The sequence below is a fragment of the Pelecanus crispus genome, chromosome 11, assembly GCF_030463565.1.
Source record: "Pelecanus crispus isolate bPelCri1 chromosome 11, bPelCri1.pri, whole genome shotgun sequence".
NCBI lineage: Eukaryota > Metazoa > Chordata > Aves > Pelecaniformes > Pelecanidae > Pelecanus > Pelecanus crispus.
Window position 1 is genome coordinate 19,498,471 of NC_134653.1, and position 14,876 is coordinate 19,513,346.

Genomic DNA, 14,876 nt, shown 5'->3' on the forward strand with positions numbered 1-14,876 from the left:
CCCTCACTGCCTGACACATCTCCATTAGACAAATCAGAGTCAAGAGCCATGGTGGGATGGCCACAGCCAGCGTGGGGGCATCAGGAGCCACAGGGGCTCCCTGCTAGCGCCATGCCCGGGGTGAGTGATGTGAGGGTATGGGGCTGCCCCAGCACGAGCCACCCTTCGGGGCAGACCCATTTGCCCACTGTGGAGGGATGCAGTGCTCCCTTCATCCCCAATGCTGCAGCTGTGGTGCCTGCGGGGCCCCTCTTGCTGAGCACAGGTCTCCAACTGCAGTCCCTGCTCGAGCAGGGAGTAATTTATCCTGGGTTTCTAAGCTCTGATGCAACAGCCTTGGAAGCAGATCACAGTGAACCCTCCCAGTGTTAGAGGTGACCTGCTAAGGATATTTAAAAGAACTGGAAATTGCATTGCTTTCTGCTTCCTTAGATGGATAAAGAGGGTAAAATTTAAAAAAAAAAAAAAAAAAAAGAAGAAAAGAAATGCTTAGAAATTGCAAGAATGTCAGGTTTGGTTTTCATTTTCCCTGCTGTTTTTGGAGATCTTTCTGGCATTTATTGTGTGTTCTAACACTTCAGCAAGAGGTTGTGGAGTCCTCCTCAAAGGCTTCCTCTATCTGTGAGGTTAGTTAGGCATCAAAGCTAACTAGGTATTAATGAGGCCAGACAAAGAATTTAAGCTATTTGATGACAGATTGCTTTCTTCTCCAGTTGCACAACTTTCTTCCCTTTGCTGAAACGATGTCATCAGGAAAGCTGTTCTGCGATTACTATGAATCTTCCAAATAGACAAATATGTGAATTTGTAATATGCCAAATCGGAAAAGAAGCAAAGAACTCATTAAAAACAATTGGAGTTTCTAATTCCTAATAAAGAAGCAAGAGAAGTCAGTAAATCTCTTTTCTCCCTTTAAATGTCTCTTTGAAGCCCCCGGGTCCCATTTTAGCCCTGCTGTGTCAAGGTATATTTGTGGTACATTTTCACTCACTCTGTAGCATTTTCCTGGGAGAAGCCATCTGTCTTATATTAGTTTGCAAAGCACCTTTGTACAGCAGCAGCACCGCAGCAGTCGTAGATGATGCTATTTTATGTGTTTTTTATAAGCCAGCTTGGAAATGAGCTCTGGGTGAGGAGGAATCATCTTTGTCTTCAGTTTGCCACATGCTGTTGTGTTGGTCATTGAGGCTGGAAAGTGTGAGGCCTGAAAGAGAAGGACTGGGTGTCACTGATCCTGCAGGGACATAGGCACAGCTGGTCTGGCCGGGGGGAAGATAATTGCCCTGCAGTTGTGGGTTTTATCTGTGGCTGGAGATACCTTGAGCTGGATCAGATGTCCAACCTGGCAGCCAGGCTTGGGTGGGCCGTGGCACTGGGACTTGGGTGCTGGGGCTTGCTGGCACTCAGCGGTGGGACACAGCAGAGGGGTGACCCAGGGGGGGGTGCGGTGAGGACGAGCTGATTGGGCAGCAGCAGGGCAAGGACCCTGCCTAGTGCCTGCTCCCCGAGCATCTCAATGTGCTTGTTAAACCTCTCCCTGTTGCCGTGGTTAAGCAGACAACCCAGGAGCCGTGCTAGCTGTGTTGTTGCAGTGCAGGAATTTAATTGTCTTTTACATGCACACAGCCAAATTTCTAAAGAGTGACTGGGGGCACCTGCACACAAAGCATGGAGCGCTGCCTCCTCAGCAGGATGGGCATGCTCGGGCAGGTTTTCATGCATGCCTAGTCCACACCTGCACGCTTGTCCCCAGGAGGCACTCAGAGGCTTTTCCCATGCAAGCACCAGCCTCCTCTGCAGCCGTGACCTGCAGAGGGGGGCACCTGGCCTTTTTCCTGGTGTGCAACATCATTTCTCTCATCCCCTGTACATCTCCAGGGATCTGTGATCATTATAGCAGGATCAGCATCCTCGGTTAGTCGTTCCAAACCGTCGTGCTGCACACAGGGGCAGGGCCTTTGGACCAGTGGGTGTCACTGCCACTGCTTGCCCTGTGCCTTGCACAGGAGGTCCTGGGCTGCAGGCAAGGCTGCTGGGCGCTGGTGCTGATGGAAAGCATGGCTCATGCCGTTGCAAATCTACAAATGCCTAATTTGACTTCCAGAGCAAATATCTACATGAATCAAATCTGTATGTATAAGCTTAACCCAAGGTCACCACTACATCATTTTACCTGCTTCTGTGCAGAGGATGAATATTCACTCTGTGTATGATGGGGGGTTCAGCTTATCCCACTCAGGTAGGAGGGGGTTGGGAGAGCAATTCCCTATGTTTTCCCAAATCAGTGGCTTCTGAGAATCCTGCCCATCTTAATCCCAAGGCTTGAAGGCAAGGAAGAGCTCCTGGACCTGCTGTTACCTGTTGCCAAGGAGGAGGCAGAGATTATAAGCACAACATTATCAGTGCCCATTGCTTTGAAAAGCTGGGTGTCAGTCTGGTGGAGGGATTAATGTTTTCTGCTTGAAATTCCTACCAAAACACCGTCAATCCAACCCCTTGTGTCTCTGCCATAGCAGAAAGCATCCTTACCTCTTATACCCACGCAGGGCAAGCTGAGCCAGTTTTCCAGCGTTCCCAGTTGTTCAGGTACTCAGGGCTGGATGGAGCCAAGATAGAAGAGAAGGAGCTATACAGCATCACAGTGTCTGCCTGACACTGTCTCCTGTGCTGAATGCTGCCAGGTGGGATGGGGAGAGTAGATCCCTTCATCTCCCCTGGGCCCTTCTTCCTGTCTCTGGGGCACCTCGAAGCCCTGCAGGGCAGGGTCCCTGGGTGATGGCAGTTCTCTGGGCCAGGAGATGCAGTTATCTGCTGCCACAGTAAATAAGGTGCTGAATGTCCTGTGCTGCCTACCCAAAAGCACAGGGATGCTCCCATCGCAGGTCTCATGGTCTATGCATATGTCAGAGCATATCTCCTCTGCTCACTGGGTGGGATGTGCTCGCGGGTTGCGTTTCTCCCCAGGCACAAGGCAGGCTTTATTCGCATGGCACGTGTTTATGTGCTGCACCAGGCAAGCAGAGCACGGTCCTGCTCCCAAGCATGGCTGTCAGTGAGTGAAGCCTCGTTAGTTCCACTTATTAAAAAAAAATTGCTGGGGGAGAGGGAGAGAAGGCAGGGAAAAAGTGAAGTATTGAGAAAACACTTCTTTCATTCATATGTTGTTTACTGAAATAAATACTTCATTATTAGGCTTTTTTTAGGCTTTTTTTTTTAAAAGCCACCACCACAAAGTCCCCAGTGTTAGGGCCTGTGAATGTGCCATATCACCTCAGCCTGTTGCTCCCGTGAGCCGGTGTCTTGCTGTTAGGAGGTGCCCAGAGAGAAGCACTGTGGGGAGCAGAGCAGGGTGAGGCTTTCCCAGGCTTGGGGGAGAAACCTGGGGGCTGCTCCTGTCCCGTTTTATTTAGCTTTGCTGATTCCTTTCTCCTCCTCTTTGCTGGACAGTGCACGCTGTGGCTCTCAGGGCACCAAGGCAGCTTGAGCTCTAAATGAGGCAAAAACTGGCAGTTGAGGCAAGGAAGGATTTTGGGTCCAATTTATTAAAGCTTTGCTTTCTGTTGGTCTGTGATATTAATTTAGCTCCAAAGCCTAAATAGCACGAAGGTGTGTGAGACAAAAGCACTCTTTATTTGAAGCTCGCCACCTTCTGCTGTTGGAGTGAGGAAGTCGAAAGCTGGCAGCTCCCGTAGAGGCCTCCCGCTGTCCCTACAGCAACCCCAAAATGCCAGCAATACCTTTTCTCCCTCCTTAGGGTGAATTGAGGCAAAGAGAGCCTCCTCTTCTTTTGTGCCTGTCACCTGAGAATGATCCACATTTATCTTTCCTCTTAAGCAAGTCTTAATCCAATAAAAGAGCTGCAATCTGCTGGTTTACTCTTGCATGTGCAGAGCCTGGGAGCCTCTGTCCCACGCTCACATCCTTCCAGCTCTGGTGCTCATCGGGAGTTCCAGCCCCAGCAGGTTTGTCCTCCTAGCATCCATTTGTCTCTTCCTTTTCCTTTCCTACCTTTTGGTCTGGTTTTCCTTCTTCTGTTTGTTCCTATGCTTGTCTTCCCCCCCCATGCTTCTTTTCCCATACTCACCTCTTGTTGTCCACCCTGATTTTCCTCTCTATTTTTTTCTTCTTGCTGCCTTTTCTATTTGGGCTCCTCGAGTTTTTCATCTCGGACAGCCTCCCTATGATCCATGGTAGGAACAGCCTATTCCCATGGTGGCTCAGGAAAAATGCAGTGCATTCCTCGCTTCCCCCATCCCCTTATCTCGGTTCTGCTTGTTGGCTGCCCACCACAAGCTGTTAAAGCAACGCTGGCAGGAACATGTCGTCTGGTGGTTAGTCAGCCAGCCGGCTCGGGTTCAGTCCTGCCTGTGTCTTATTTTGCTGCCTGGCCCCTGGCACGTTGCTGAATCTCAGTTCCTTGCTTCCCGTCTGCCAAAGAGGGGGATGCACAGAGACCTGCCTGCCCAGCAGCTCTGAGTGCAGAACATGCCCACCTGGATGGGAAGGTGTGGAGTGGTTTTCCCACAATGTCCCAGCACTGGGGCTGAGTGTAGTGGCTGGTGGGCATCCCTCTTCGATGGAACCACAGTGCCATGAGGGCAGGAGCTGCAGCCGCTGGGCACAGGAACCACGCTGGCACCATCAGGCTGGCAGAAGCATCACACGAGACTGCTGCTGTACTCTGCCCCATGTTTCAGGTTTGATTATAAAGCAACAGGTTTTTAATGGAAGTGTTTTCATGAAAGTTATTTAAAATTTTATAATGCAATAATATTTACCCTTTCAGTTTAAGTGGTCTTGTGTGGTGTGGAAATTCTCCTTGAATTGCTGTGCTGGGGCATGAAATCCGTGCCATGGAGGTGCCTGGCACTGCTCAGCCTCCTTCCATAGCTGCTGTCAGCTGACATGGTCAGGCAGTGCAGACAACCTGTCCCCACTGGCAGGCTCCTTGCCTTCTGGCACCCAAGTGCTGTGGTCCCATGGGGGTGCAGAGCCTGTGGGAGGTGCTAGGCTGCTGGCTGATCCATCTGACTGTTCCTGAGCCAGTGCGCTGGAGAGCTGCTACCGCAGACTTCAATGAGAGCCTTACAGTGTTTCCATCGCAGTAGTCTATGGTCATACAGGACTTTCCCCAGGACTTTTGCTTGACAGTCATCTGTTTTCCAGGGGGAGCCAGCGCAAAGTGAATTGTCAGCAACTTTTTGGAAGACAGGGAGGAGCAACACTGTAAAGACAGAGGGCTCAGAGCTCCTCCGGGTTTCACAGCCCTATTCAAGCTGACTTACTCCTGACTTATGCCACATGTCCAAGAGGAGGCTTGGAGCTGCTTCTCTTCCCAGCTGAGGAAGCTCTTAGCGTGAGTGAGGGAAAAGAAGAGGGAAAACCAGGCCCTGAGTGTTTCAGTGGAATGGGTGGAGTGCCAGAGCCCGGGAGGTGTGTGGGCATCTGGGAGCCAAGAGATGCTCTGGTCAGGCTGAGATGTGGGCACCATGTCTGCACTGGCTGTGGTGTCAGGCAGCAAGCCTTGCCGAGAGCTTCGCCTCCCCCATCCCACCAGTCCTGGCCATCAATCCAGTGTGAAACACAGCCGCCCCCGGCTCGGTTGTGCCGAGCACAGGTCCTGGACAGGCCAGCACAGCGTTGAAATGAAACGCGAGGCGCTTTGTCTTGACTGGAAGCGCTTTAAGCCCTCACTCGGGAACAATGGCCAAGCTATGGGGTCATTTGTTCTGGTATTTCAGCAGCTCCTCATGATTTATGGGATGTTTTGTTCTGCTGCTTGTCTTAGCTTCCCCCTCTCCACCCTCCCTGTCTCCATCCCTTCTCCATTTCATCTCCTCCTCCCCCTGCTCCCAATTCCCCTAATAGCTGTGGAGCCTCTGTGCCTTATGAAGTCATGGTATCTGTGACTTATTGAATTAGCTGTATGGGAGCTGGATGTCCACGCCATACTGTGGTCTACTGGGGTGTCCCGGCTGCCTGGGGAGCCAGCCCGCAGCAGGGCCCCTTGCCCAAGGGCTCCAGGCAGCCTGTGCATCGCCCCCAGCATGACAGATTGACGTTGCCATCAGCAGGCCGCTAGAAAGTCATTTTACAGCTGATAAATGCGGTTGAGAGGGGCTGCAAGCCCCAGTGAACAAGGTCGTCCCTGTCTGCAGAGATCCCCCTGTACTGGGGCAGGAGAGGGGGCTTGGTTGCCTGCTCTCGGTGCCACCATCCCCCCACCCTCCCAGGACACCTCTCCATGGGTGAGGTGGACACTGGTTAGGGAGCTCCAGAGCTTTCGGTGTTGAACTAGGCATGTGGTTCAAGAGCTTGGCTTCATCCCCAACACCCTGAGGATGGCCATGGTCAGTGCCTCTGGGTGTATGGAGGGAGCAGGAGTTTGACCTCCCCCAAAGCGGTGGGACAGTGATTCACCAGTGACTGTGAAGGACTCGCTGATGAGGATGGGGAGGAGCAAGCCCTTAAAATATCTCCCTGAAAATTGGGTTTGCCTTTAGGAAAGCATTTGAAAGGAATGATTTATTTGTGGAAAATCACCTTTTATCTTCATCTGTGAGTCATCTGCAAACAGAGGCTCAAGGGTAACTGCTGTTCACAGTCATACAGATGCTCCTGCTGCAGCCCAGGCAGGGCTTTGCAATGGCAGAGGAGTCACGGTCCATGCAGCTCCACTTCTGTCGCCCCATGCTGCTGGCAGGGAGCTGGGAGCACCCTGGCCAGTGGGTGTGGTTGGGAAAGGACGGCAGCACAGGGGGAGTTCAGGGCTGTCCAAATCTGTAGGGTCTGTGCAAGGTTTGTGCCTCCACTCCTGATGCCACAAGCTTCCATCAGCCTGGGTTCCCTCCTTGTCTGGGGAGAGGCAGCTTGGCTTGTGATTATGATGAAACTGGAGAGGTTGGGAGAAGACCAAGGGCCAGATCCTGTCTGTGTGCAGCACTGTGACTTGGTGCTGCAGGCACTGGCTCCAGCAGGTCCAGTGGTCCATCTGCATTTGTTTCTCATGTCACTTCATCAGGAAAAATTGAGCCCTCTGGGAAAGTGGCAGAAGGAAAATGTTCAGAGAAGACTGATTTCCAGGTTCTCCCTGTCTGGGACTGGAGCCCTCAGCCAGATGCCTTCCTCACTGAGAGCACAGGAAGCAAATATCATTTATTTAAAAGACAAATTCAAAATATTGTGTTGATGTGTTGTTCTGGCCACTTTCCTCTGCTGGTAACTGGTACCTCCAAGCCCCACTAAGATTATTTCTCAGTGCAGCATATCCATTATCTTCAGCAGACTTTGATTTCTCTCAAATAGCCTAATTAGAATCATTTAGGTTTGAGAAGACCCTTAAGATCATCGAGTTCAGCCGTAAACCTAACACTGTCAAGTCCCCATTTGCCTGATTTGTTTTGTTTTATTCTCATCATCTCTGCCATTTCCCATGGCTTGGATCTGCAAAGCAGGATGGATGCCTTGGTCCCTGTTGAGGAGTGTGGAAGACGCTCTTCATCCTGCAGGATCTCCACTGGTTCTTCTCCATGGATGTGTCCATGCCCAGAAGGTGCCAGTTGCCTGGATTTGTACAGCAGGCAGCCCAAACCCCATGGTTATGCTGGGGGGAAAGTGCAGAGATGCCACAGTTCATGGTATGAAGGGGAAACCTCATGGATGTCTGAATCATAGTGTGAGTCAGCCCCTTCCTGATGGCCCCATGGATCCTCCACACCAGCTGGTATTCCCATAGTGCCAGTGCACTGGATTTGAAGGGTCTTAGCTCTCCCAGTCTTCTTAGCCAGCACACAAAAAATACCTCCATATATTTCTTTTAGTGGGAACATTTATAATACTCCTGGTTTCCTACTAGTGGCTGGATCTTCAGACCTGCCGGCTTTGAACCTGGCTTCTCTGTGAGCCAATTTGCACCCAAGGAAGGGCAGTGCAGATGAATCCTGAGTCTGGAGCAGCCCCAGCAAGGCAGGCAGTCTGCCCCAGCACCTGGCTGCACTTCCCCCAGCCCTGGGAACAGCTTTGCCCTGGGAGCAGATGGGATGCTTGGGTCTTGCATGGGTCTTGCTGCTGATGCTGCCGGGGACACTGGGGTCAGGAGGCACAGGAGCATCAACATTTTCAGATAGTCCTGACAGCCGGCATTTCCATGGTATTCGAGTACTTTTAATCCTCCCTTGTCCCTTAAACAGCGGTAGTCCCTGTTGCTCAGGTTTTCTATGCTTTTAGATAGTTTCCTACTGGGTGAGAGACTTCTGCCTGCCAGAGCTTCAGGAACCACCTGTTTATCTTCCTGGAGACTGTCTCTCAGTGCCAGGTCAATATTGGACCTACTGGCTTGGATGCTGGCAGGATGGGCAGCACTCAGTGGGGAGGCCAAACTGGAGGTAGGAGTCTGCCCAGGACACTTGGGACACTGAGGATCAGGTCCTTAGGTGTGTTGGGATCTCTCTCCACCTTTGCTTGAGTCTTTCGTGCTACCTGCGCACTCACTCTTCCCCATGGCTTTGCTTCACAGCCATCCCTCTTACCCACCTTTCTGCTGGTTTGCTTGCTTTTCAGAGGAGGTTTGTGAGACCCAGTGAACTCCACATCTGCTGAGCCTCATGCCGGTGGAGGTCAGGGAGAAGCAGTTATGTTCTCCCTCTGCTCCTCACTTCCAGATTTCTTCCTGTTCTCCCCAACATTGAAATACTCATTCATCTACCCCAGTGCATCCTGCAGGAGCTCACTCCCCAGGGGCATTCCTCTCCCTGTCCCACTTTGCCTCTGTTGCCTTTATTTGTACTGTTAACAAGGAGGGTAGGATGGGGATGAAGATCTTCTGCCACAAAGAGCTGTTGGGAAATGTGGAGGAGGTTCATGCTTTATTTTGTCCAAAGTGGAACTGGACACCTGGCAGCAGCTGCCAGTGTCATCATGAGAAACTGCACATGGTCTTCACTCTGCCCATGGTGCAGAGGTTCACCTGAGCCCTCTCCAGGTCTGTTCTGACAGAGTCTGGTTTCCATCCAAGAAGTGTCCCAACAGGGCCTGTAAGGGCTCACCAGTTAGTAGCTGGGAGGCAAATCTCTCCTGCCTGAAGTCAGGGCAGGCTCCATACTGATGGTCTGCTGTGAAAAGCTGTTGTTTCTGAGCTTTGAAAAATGAACATCTGGCATTATGTGGTGGCATTTGTTAAGCATGGCCACCAGAGCAGCTGCTGAGCTGAGCAGAGCTCCAAGAACCATCTCTTCCTGGAGTTATCAGGATTGACTCTGGCCCACTGCCCCAAGAGGAGCCATCATCACCTTCAGTGGGATGCTGTGGCTTGCTGAGTTGATGTTCTCCATGCAAACCTTACAGGTTTCTGAGTATGTGGTTGTTGCAGCCTCTGAGATGGCAGGGACTGCAGGTAGATCTGGCAGCCTGGGCTCTTCCCACAGTCTTGTTTCTCCTCTCCACCCTCAGGCTCCACATTTAAGTGCTAAGGTGGCCAGGGGAGAAATGACCCAGGTGAGGAGAGAAGTTCCCAACCCAAACTGACTCATCAAAGTTTCTGAACTTCACCCATCATGGAGGAGAGAGTGCCCTGGGCTGGGGGCCAGGCATGAAGTGCTGGCCTGCAGCATAGGGGACCTGGCTTCTTCTGGCCCACTGAGCGACTGAGGGCAAGATCTGCCCCTCTTTGTGCTTCAGTTTCTCACTCTTTAAAAGGAGCACAGCAATGCTGACCTGTTTTCTTGGGCACTTTGAGATCTACTAATGAAGGAGCTGGCTGTTGTGTTAGGACACTTGGTAACTAGAGTCTTCTGCTGGCAAACCCGTTCCCCCAGCCCCAGGGACAAGATGTAGGCTGGCTCCGAGCTCACAGCTGGCAGGTCGAGCTTACTGTTAGGCTTTGCAAGTTTAGGATGGCAAAGAGAAGAAAGAGGAGGCAGTTATTCTGGTCAGAGGTAGTGGCAGGAGTGGAGGTGGGCATATGACTCTTTCTAGGTCTGGGGAGATCTGGGCAGGTATAATGATAAAACATTATTTTGAGTTTAAATGTCACTGTGCACTAGGCTCTGGAGTCAGAGGGTGCTCGCTCTTGCTGTGTGATGGAGTCTTCAGCCTTTTTGCAAGCCTGGCCTACATCAGAAGATGCAAGCTTGAAGGAGAGACTCGTCTGTGTGTCAGTCCCTGCTACCATGTGTCAGGGAACAGCCTCAAGGGCAGAGACGGCCTGGGTAGGCTGGGTTTCTGGTGCTGGGAGGGACTGCTCTGCCTCTGGTCCTTGTCAGAAAGTGAAGTTGGGTGAGGGCATGGGTTTGTGGGTGAGTAAGCAGGTCACCTGAGGTCTGACATGTGCCAAGGCGCTGCCAGGGTGCCTTGTCACTGCCCTGTTGCCCCTCATGGGCCGCCAGCCCACCTCTTGTTCCATCCTCCCTGCTGCAAGCAGGACTGCCAGCGCTGCTGCGCTTCAGGGGCAGCTTAGAGCCAGGTCCTGCCATGCTCTGTGTCAGGCAGGTGCTTGTGGTTAGGAGGGCTGTGTCAGGTTTCCCTATGCACTGAAATCCCGCAAAGCAGCAGGCCTAGGAAGCAAGGAGGCTGCTTCTGAACACAGATAAGCTGGCATGATATTAAGCTAATGCTCCTGCTTTCCCTGTCTATGCCTGGTGTCTTGCTGGTTGTCCAAGGGGCTGTCTTCTGACGGAACCTCAGCTCGAGAGTGTGTTCTTGGAGCTCCTTGAGTGAGGAGGTGGATAAGCTGGTGGAGCACTTGCCTGCTTTCTGTGCAAGTGGAAGGCTGATGCTGCTAAGAGGTCCCATCCTCCCAGCACTCTCCTGGCCCTACTCTGCCCCAGTCACGAGCTCTGGAAGGCTCATGGCAAGCAGAAAAGCAGTTTTGTTCATGGAGCAGAGGTCCACTCAGGTGAACTTCACATGAACTCACATGACCGTTTTCTTTCCTGACAATGCAGGCAGGTCAGGAACAGGGTGCTGTATTGCACAGGGACCCAAGGCTGCTTTCCTGATGCACCAGCATGCTCCTGCTGTGCCATGGAGGAGGTGTCTGCTCTCTGAGCAGGGATGAGCAGGGTGTCTCAGGAGCATGAGGGTGTCTTCGCTGCCCCTATCACTGTTCAGGGGATGGCAAGGGGGAGGAAGAAGATGGCAGCACCCACTGTGTGTTGAGGCCACCAGCTCTGTGAGATGTTTCCTAGCCTCTTGGTGACGGAGGAGCCCAAGTGGTTTAGGTCTGGCTCAAAGCTCCTGCTTGGTGTAACCATGTGAACAGGGATCTCCCAAGTGCTTTGAGAGATCTCTGAGGTGCTGGGGTTGGAGTAGTCTCCTCTCACCCTGTGCTGTCACCTCCCATCTCTAGGGCCACCTGTGGCCATTGGCCCCTGCCACCTTTGCTCTTCTGTGCTGCAGTGAAGTCATCCTCCTGTGCTGCCATGGAAGGGTGAGGGGCAAGGAGCAAGGAGGGCACCCCTCGCCCAACACCCCAACACGTTGATTGTAGGTGGAGCCAGCAGATGCCTGTGGTTAAAGCTATATAACACTTTGCAGTGGAAGTTTGTTTGCTTATACCTTTGCCAGACTTTAACTGTTTGGGCTGAATTTTTCCATGCTCACTCTGCCTCAGGCTGAACTTTCTCCTTCCCCCCCTCCCCCAACCCCATTTTAGCAGAAAGTTGGGGAAAAATGGTAGCTTTGCCAGATTCTTTTTTTCTCCCGTCTCTTTGTTTGAGGACTTCTGGTGCCTCCATGCTCTGCAAGAGAGACTTGAAATTTGGCAGGGTTGGTGCATTCCTGGTGGAAATAAACACAAATTTGGTTAAATTGTTAGCCTCTGGAAAGCATAGCTGTGCATGCTTGGAAGAGCTCTTCAGAGGCTAGCTGCTGAAGTCCTCATCTTCTGTAAAGAGACTCTGGCCACTGCACCCGCTGCTCTCCAGCTGCACCAAGCACCGTTCCCATCTCTAGAGGCACCCCCTTGCCCATGCAAGTTCAGGTCAGGAGTGGTGACTGCAAGGAGCCTGAGTAGTTGTTTGGTGCTCCTCATTAGCAAGTCTCAGAGCATGTTACAAAAGATAACATTGTCTTTATCTACGTTTCCCATGCATGGAAACTGAGGCACTGGCTGTGGGCATCACCTGCCTCTTGCCCTCAGCGATAGAGCAAGGAACAAGAGCTCAGGTCAGCTTGCGTAGTGTCTTGTCTCTAGACCAGGAGAAGCTGAGGCAATGCTCAATGAGAGGAGAGAGCGTTTCCCAGTGCTCCCATGTCCTGTGAGACCTCGGGAAAGGGCATTTGCACCCCTGCCTCTCCCATGCTGCTTAGCAGACCTGGTCACATCAGTGCATGGATGGATGAGGGTGTCCTGGTGGTCAGAGGTTTGACCTGGTGATTACTATGATTTTTAACATTTCTCTTTTATATTAGGGTGGAAATCTTTTCTACTTGCTGTCCTGGGGGCTCTGACAGTTCCTCCATAGGCTCAGTTATCCTCAGCTTGGGCTTCTCCACCTGATGGTATCTCAAAGCTTTCTGCAGCTAGAGGGAGAATAAAGTGACATGAGTGGGAAAGCTCTGGTCTGATGGAGGCAGCAGACAAACCTCAGCTGGAAGGAGGCCTGGCTGGTGATGAGGTGTCCCCAGCTAGTGCCGTTACAAGAGCACTTGAGCCCTTGTGGGGTGTTTTTATGGCAAATGGCAAAAAAAGTTGGCTTCTCCTCTTGGACTGCAGCCTTTGGACCCTGACTCCACTGGAGATGCATGGAGAGAAGGTCAGCTCTGGCATCCATGAGTGCTTTTGTAGTTGGGTGGCAGTGAACAAGCTCCTCTGGCATTGCACTGGGTGGTGCTGGCATGACACCAGCAGCAGGGCTACATGGTGGGGTTGGTCCCTCCTGTCAGAGGAGAGGACCCCAGTGGGTGCTGGGCAGGGAGCTGGTCGTGGAGTGAGCCAGGAGAAAATCCTGGCGTTAAGCTGTGCTGAACAAGAAGCCAGCATGAGACATGCCACTGGCAGTCCAACGAGATCCCCAGTGCAGGGGGTGGCTGTTCTTGGTAGCAGTGCCAGGGACACCCTGTGGGTAGCGGCCAGCGTGCACCGTACTGCCGGCTGGGTCCTGCTGGTTGTCTTCCAGCAGGAAAGGGGTTTTCTGACTCCAGTAACATTTACCAGCTGGGCAGCAGCTCTGGAGCCGGGTGTGTGCGTTTGTCTGTTCTTCCATTGTGTCTTGGCCGTCGTCTCCTCCTCCCCGCTGAGATCAATGTCTGTGGCCTTCCTTTTATAACCCCTTTGGGTGTAGCTCTGGAAGTCTTCAGCCAGCGGTGCTGGTTTCCATCGTGCAGCTTTGGCATGCTTGAGGAGCTTGGTCCCCATATATCTGGATGGCTTGGGTAGGACGATGGACTGGAGGGGGGTTTCTACCGGAAGGGACATCTCAGTGAAGGGCTGGGGAGATGCCCTGGAGGGCTGCAAAGCGCAGGTGGGATGTAGTGTGTTGGGGATGGAGACCAGCCACAGGAATGGGGGAGTGAGCTCAGATGACCTCCAGAAGTCCTTCTTGGGCCAATTTTCTACAATTTCATCGTTTTGGGGAAGAGGTGGTTTCCAACAAAAGGCAGATCTCACTAGTGTATTCTTCCTGGTGGCACCAGGTGGCGCAGGAGGGTAAAGGATTTGTTTGTCATCCCTGCAGGTCTGGGTTCCAATTGATTGCCTGTCACTGCTGTGATGAGTCTGTAGGTCTCAGCCTCACTGCACGTGCCAGGGCCAGGCAGCGGCGATGCGGCTCCTGGGAGCCCTGTTTCCAGCAGAGAGAGGAGCTGAGCCAACATTTGAACTGTAGCAGGGAGCCTGGGTGCATGGGGGCTGCAGAGCCCCACCACCCCAGGAGCAGGGCATGGCAGTGTGGAGGAGCTGGTCTCAGGGAGGAGACCCCCAATGGGTCTCAGCGAGGTGAGGAGGAGGCCATGTGGGATGTTGCCCTGGTGCAAGGCTATGCTGAAACACAGAGCATTCCTCCCACCCATGCTTGAGTTGTCATGGAGGAAGGTAAGTTAGTGCTTCTTCCTGGCTCCCAGGAGGTCCCGGGTGTTTCACTGGGGTGTGGTACATGGCAGCAGCCCTCAGAGGAGGTGGGGCAATACCATCCTGGCCCCTTCTCCCATTGGGACGGTGCTCAGATGCAGCCGCTGGCCCTGTGCAGGCAGGGGATGTCACAGCAGCTTCTCCAGCAGCCTGCCCCGCTCCCTTCCAAGAAGTGAGTGTCAGGGCCCAAGCGAGGGGACAGCACCAAGCTTGGATGAGCATGGTCTTACATCCCTTCTCACTCCTCCCAGCATGGCAGCCAGGCCCCAGCTGCATGGCTGAGCATCCCCACACTGAGCATCCACCTTCTGCTCCAGCTGGGTCCAAGCTGGGGCCCTGCAACCCCATACAGATTTTTTTTTCCCCTCCTTGTACCTTCAGTGATCTTTGAGACCAGGCATCATATGACTCAGCTTCTGCATTTGATACCCCCGAGAAGAGTTTGCACACATGCATCTGTGGCACAGAGCAGTGCTCGTTCCTGGCAGGACAAGCTGGGATAGGATTTCTTCCTGAAGGAGGGGCAATGAGTCCCCACTGCTCATCCGCTTTTAATATGCGGAAGTCTGATTTAGCCAGGATGGTGCCAGCAGGTCGGGGGTGTCTTCCAGAGCACTGTTGACCTGCTCCAGCATCCCTGCTTGTGAGATCCTGGAAGGACTGGAGAAAGCGCTGTTGCAATGCAGAGCAGGTGCTTGGCCAGTCCCTCTGTGCTTTGGAAATCTGTCTGTCCTCCTGTCCCTACCTGCAAAGGTCCAGCTGGTTGCATGTGCCAGAAGCATCGAGCACATTTTGGGTGCTCGGGCTGAAC

At 52.7% G+C, this 14,876-nt stretch overlaps 1 protein-coding gene across 1 annotated transcript in view; it reads left to right on the forward strand.

The window, feature by feature from the left end:
• LOC104028017 (ankyrin repeat and fibronectin type-III domain-containing protein 1) overlaps positions 1 to 14,876 on the forward strand; it is a 221,210-nt gene that overhangs the window by 182,125 nt on the left and 24,209 nt on the right. The gene's annotated exons all lie outside the window — the stretch shown is intronic.